Raw genomic sequence first — 6,067 nt, forward strand, 5'->3', positions numbered from 1 at the left:
GCCTGCCAATACAGGAGACATAGGAGACACCGGTTTGATCCCTGGGTTGGGAAGATCCCCTGGAGGAGAAAATGGCAACCCACTCCAGTATTCTTGCCTGGAAAATTCCATGGACAAAGAAGCCTGGCAGGCTACAATCCATGGGGTTGCAAAAGAGTCAGACACAACTGAGTGACTAAACAGAAGCAACAAATAGATATAGATAGGTATAGTGAGTGAAAGTCGCTCAGCCGTGTCCAACACTTTGCAACCACCCCATGAACTGCAGCCCGCCAGGCTCCTCTGTCCATGGAATTCTCCAGGCAAGAATACTGGAGTGGGTTGCCATTTCTTTCTCCACAGATATGTATAATTTAGGGTAAAAGATGAAGGATTTTAGACAGCTCTGACTCCACTAACTCCCCTTTTAGCTATAAAAAAATCATGTCACCCAGGCTTAACATTTAGACAATTTTCTTTAAATTGCTAGTGCAGATCTCTTCATGATATACCCCAGTCTATATCACCCTGGTTCTTATTTTCCGGAACTCCAGTAAGAAGGAAATAACTTAAATGGCTCCTCTTGCACGCAGCCCCTACCTCTCCATTTTACTGCTTCCGTTTTATGCCGGGCTGTCAGGGCTTTCTGAATTAAATGTGACTTAGGGCCTGCGCTTGCTGACTGAGGAGGCTCATAGGTCCTATAGCTCATCCACAATCTTGTACTTGAGCTGTCAAGCGTGAGAGATTGGTGCCAAATTCAAGCCAACATAGCCCCTTCCCAGTAGTCTGCCTTTGACAACCCCTCCTTGTCAAATCCAACAGTTTACATAGGATGTATGGTGAATAAAGTGCTCTGAAAGATACGAATGTAGAGGTGGTGCTTCCACTGATAGCAGGAACACCTATCAGCTTCCCACAGGGCTGACATTTCAGGCTAGCAGGGGGGAGATGATCATAGGATTTTTGTGCTGCTGTTTCTAAATGGATTGTAGAGACTTTCAAGGCAAATTGCTTCGCTTCTCACCACCTGCCTCCAAGAAGACTCAGTGTGAAGCAACTTTGCAAAAAAAAAAAAATTTGGAGGGGGGCTAGTTATAAAGGAGAACCCTCAGATGAATGGTTTCTAGAACTTAGGTTATCCTGGAGTCCTTAGGCTTGAGCCTCTCTACATGAAAGTTGAATGCTTTGGGCACCAGAATCGCTATTCCCTTCTTCTCAATGCCTAGAGAAATATCTGGCCTTGGAATCACTGAATGTTACACCAAGCTGTTAGTAGTGCTTAGGTGTTGCTTGCAGGAATGTGCCATCGCTCAGTTGTGTCCAGCTCTTTGTACAGCCCACCAGACTCCTCTGTCCGTGGGATTTCTCAGGCAAGAATACCAGAGTGGACTGCTGTTTCCTACTCCAAGGGATCTTCCCAACCCAGGAACTGAACCCACATTTCCTTCATTGGCAGGCAGATTCTTTGCCATTGAACCACCTATGTGTTTCTTGAAAAGTGAAAGTGAAAGTGAAGTCGCTCAGTCATGTCCAACTCTTTGCAACCCCATGGACTATAGCCTACCAGGCTCCTCCATCTGTGGGATTCTCCAGGGAACAGTACTGGAGTGAGTTGCCGTTTCCTTCTCCAGGAGATCTTCCCAACCCAGGGATAGAACCCGGGTCTCCCACATTGCAGGCAGATGCTTTACCATCTGAGTAAGTAAGTAAGTAAAGTCACTCAGTCGTGTCTGACTCTGCGACCCCATGGACTATAGCCTACCAGGCTCCTCCCTCCATGGGATTCTCCAGGCAAGAGTACTGGAGTGGGTTGCCATTTCCTTCTCTAGGGGATCTTCCCAACTCAGGGATCGAACCAGGGTCTCCTGCATTCCAGGCAGACGCTTTAACCTCTGAGCCACCAGGGAAGACCAGGTTCCCCTAAAAAATAGGAATCAGAAGTTGTACATTTGACCTTTGATAAGCACTTAGGCTAACACAGCATAGATAAGGGCAGTTGCTCACTTTCAGGTTAAGAAGACCCAAGGAGTAGACTCTGACTTTTAGTGTGGTGCAAAGAGAACTATTTCACTCGGAAGAAGGATTAGACAGCCAAGGAAACAGACAAAAAGAAGAATGCAAAGATAAGTGTTGACTGTACTTAAGTGCCCACAATGGTGAGGAATGTGTGTCTTTAGACCTGGTCTTTCAATCCCACTCACAAGACTGGTCCAGGTGTGGAGATGAATGTGCAGTACTGTAGCCAATGGACTATGAATATTTTTAGTACCACTCATGACATCATCTTTATGAAATGGATCTATGTATGTGAAGATCCATTTGAAATGGATGTATCAGATTGCCTAATCTTATGTCATTGAATATTTGACTCATCCAACTCTGGTCTAAATCCATGCTCACCAGGCCACACAAACTTTTTTTTTTTTTTTTTTTTTTTTGCCACATAAGCCTACTTTCAATATGTAGAGCACTAGGTCATGGAGTAACTTTGGTACCTCTGGCAATGCTCCCCCAGAGAAACTCAACAGGTTATTTCTGATCATAATTTAATTTCCAAAGCAGCTTAACCACAATGCCAGAATGGACTAATCCCTGGGTTTCAGACCACTTGATCATGAGGAAGTTACAAGACTGAGTTTCTATGAATTCTTTGCTATTATGGCTTACACTCAAGTTTCATTCATGAGCCTACCTCTCAGGGCCTAGCCACGTTGATACCCTGATAAAGTAATGAGTTTTCAAAACAGAGGGACTCACCCACTTGGCATTGATTAGATAAGGTTTGCTCAGTCTTTTGAAACCAGAGAGCCTTTTAATATATATAAAATTCTGATGTCCCACAACCAGCTTTCAATATGTCCAAGCCAAAGAAGTATATCATAGAGGTAGATGTCCCTACCTGCTAAGAAGATTCTACTCTATATAATACTACATGAAATAACCATAGGGAATATGTCCTAAATAACATAGATTATATATATATCTTGTGTGTGTAGATGCTAGCTGTAAAGATTCTGATAAAACCTGCCTTATCCTCCAGCCCCATTTGAGAGTCACTCACCCTCTCCCTCGGAGAAGGCAATGGCACCCCACTCCAGTACGCTTGCCTGGAAAATCTCATGGACGGAGGAGCTTGGAAGGCTGCAGTCCATGAGGTCGCTGAGGGTCGGACACGACTGAGCAACTTCACTTTCACTTTTTACTTTCATGCATTGGAGAAGGAAATGGCAACCCACTCCAGTGTTCTTGCCTGGAGAATCCCAGGGACGGGGGAGCCCAGTAGGCTGCTGTCTATGGGGTCGCACAGAGTCGGACACAACTGAAGTGACTTAGCAGCAGCAGCAGTAGCAGCAGCACCCTCTCCCTTAAAACTCCCATCACTATAAGAATTACAGATAAATACCTTTTGATTTCTGCAGAAAGATCTTGACTTACTTATTGCAGTTTGTTTAGGGTCTGTAACAAGACACCAAGGTGTGATTGAAGGGATTGGTGAAATTTGAAAAAGTAACTTGTTACCTAATTACTAAGTATATCCATAATGGTTAATTTAATACTGGTGATGGTGGTGGTATAATATTAACTGTGTGTATGTGTCTGTGTGGAGTCCGAGAATGGGGTATGTGAATACAGATGTGTATGTCCATGTACATGAATCAAGATATACATACAAAGATAAAGAAACACAATTGTTGCTTTCAAAGAATTCTAATTAAGTGGTAGAAATGTGAGCATGTTCATCGCATCCCTCACAGGTTAACAGTGTTAATACAAGTTGTGCTATCTCTTCTCCACCGCTGTCCCATCACAAGGCAAAGCCATTTATGGCACAGACTCCCCCCCAGAGCCCAGTGCGTCGTGTCATCAGGGGGAGATTCTTTGGTGCAGGGGACACTGAACCAGTAAATATTCTTACCCTTCATCCACTCTCTCCCATTAAAAGCTTCACTAATAAATTCTCCAACACCTACAGCTTCCCTTCTGAGTGAATATACAGTTAGAAACCACTTTAAATTATCTTTAAAACTATTATTCAGACTTGGAAATGGAAGTTAGTAATGTCTAGATGTTTTCATTTCTTCTTAGGCATGTTCTGGACATATACTTAGTTCTTATACCTCTCCAAATACGTAACTTAAATGTCCTTTCTTTTTCCTGATAGTCATTAAGTAATGGCTATCAAATGCTAGCAGCTGAGTGCATACCCATTATAATAACCGCAGTGCATTCTGATGCTACTCTGAGAAGCAATACCAGGGAATTAGAAAATTTATTAAAACAATTATAGAGGTGATGATGGTTAAACAAGTATCTCATATAGAACTCAGCTAACTAAATCTTTGTGCTTGATAGAGTACCCAAGTAATTTACATATGGAGGACACTTTATTGTTTAGAATATCCTTTTCTCATATGTTTCATGTACATAGATCATTTGACCTTAAAAATCCTCAAAAGTATAAGGGAACTACATATTGGACAGGGTAATAGGTTACCCAAATCCAGAGGGTTGGGTGTGTGCATGTGTGTGTGTTTATGCAGGTAGAGATAGTCTTTAAATTTTGAACTTTTCACTTCCGAATTCATGGTCTTTCCCATTATTTACAGCACAAAGCTTTCCTGATAAGCAAAGCTGCTTTTAACATTAGGAAGAGAAGCAAAATGAAACTTGGACCTAACTCTCATGGTCAACTGTCCAAAACGTTTTATGAACTTAAGAGCTGCTCAAATTATGAAACTTATAATACAACTCAGTAGCTTTTCTTTTGTGCGGTAAACTTAAATGAATGATTATGAGAGCCACTAAAAGCACTATTTAAGAAATATGTATTTAGAATTAAGATCAATCAAGAGATAGAAAAACTAATAATATAAATGTCAAGTATAAAAATATTATTTTAAATGCTTATCATTTATTAAAAAGGTTTAAGTACACATAATTCAAGATCAAAAAATCTAAATGTGTATAGATATATAGTGTTTTATAGGCTTGTAAACATTTATGTTTTATGATTATATATTTTTATATGGAAACAAAACTGAGCATTTTTGATGCTAAATCCATTGGGTAAAAGTTTATAGGAAGACAGGATTTGCACAGTCTCAATTTATCACCCAAATATGATTATAAAGTTAAAAAGACAGCTTTACAATGAATAAATCTGGTCAATACTACCTTACTAAATTGATCACCACTAATGGCACAAACTGACATATGTATATTAATGTACTAAAATCTGAAGAACACATTACCAAAAATGTTTAATCTGAATCCAAGAATTAGAAAATAATAGACAAAATCAAATTAGATTAAGGATCACTCTGTAAAACCAGCCTCAAACTCATCAAAAAATGCTAGTCATAAAAGACAAAAAAAAAAAAAGAACTCATCCATTTTATTGAACAGTAAATAGAAATGATAACAAAAAGCAGTGTGAGGTCCTTGTCTGATTCCTAGATCAAAAATAAAGTAGTTATAAAGGACATGATTGGGAAAATTAGGGAAACTTTAAATATGAACTATGTATATTAAATATATATGTTAAAATGGGCTTCCCTGGTGCCTTAGCTGATAAAGAATCTGCCTGCAATGCAGGAGACCTGGGTTCAATCCCTGGGTTGGGAAGATCCCCTGGAGAAGGGAACGGCTACCCATTCTAGTATTCTCATCTAGAGAATTTCATAGACTGTATGTCCATGGGGTCACAGAGCTGGACACAACTGAACAACTTTCACTACTCACCATATATGTTAAATAATGGTATTGTATTAGAGTTAGATTTCTTTTTTAAATTGGAGTATAATTGCTTTAAAGTGTCTCATTAGTTTCTGCTGTTCAAAGAAGTGAATCAGCAATATGTATACATAAATATCCCCTCCCTCTTGGACCTCCCTCCCATCCCCATCCCATCCATCTGGGTCATCACAGAGCACCAAGTGAGATCTCTATTTCTTCCCTACAAATAGGTTCATCTATACCATCTTAGTTAAATTTCTTTGGTGTGATAATGATATGGTTATTTGGAGACTGTTTTGTACATAGGAGATATATGTTGAAGTATTTAGAGTGAAGTGTCTTACGAGTA

The sequence above is a fragment of the Ovis aries genome, chromosome 3 (genome assembly GCF_016772045.2).
Source record: "Ovis aries strain OAR_USU_Benz2616 breed Rambouillet chromosome 3, ARS-UI_Ramb_v3.0, whole genome shotgun sequence".
Classification (NCBI taxonomy): Eukaryota; Metazoa; Chordata; class Mammalia; order Artiodactyla; family Bovidae; genus Ovis; species Ovis aries.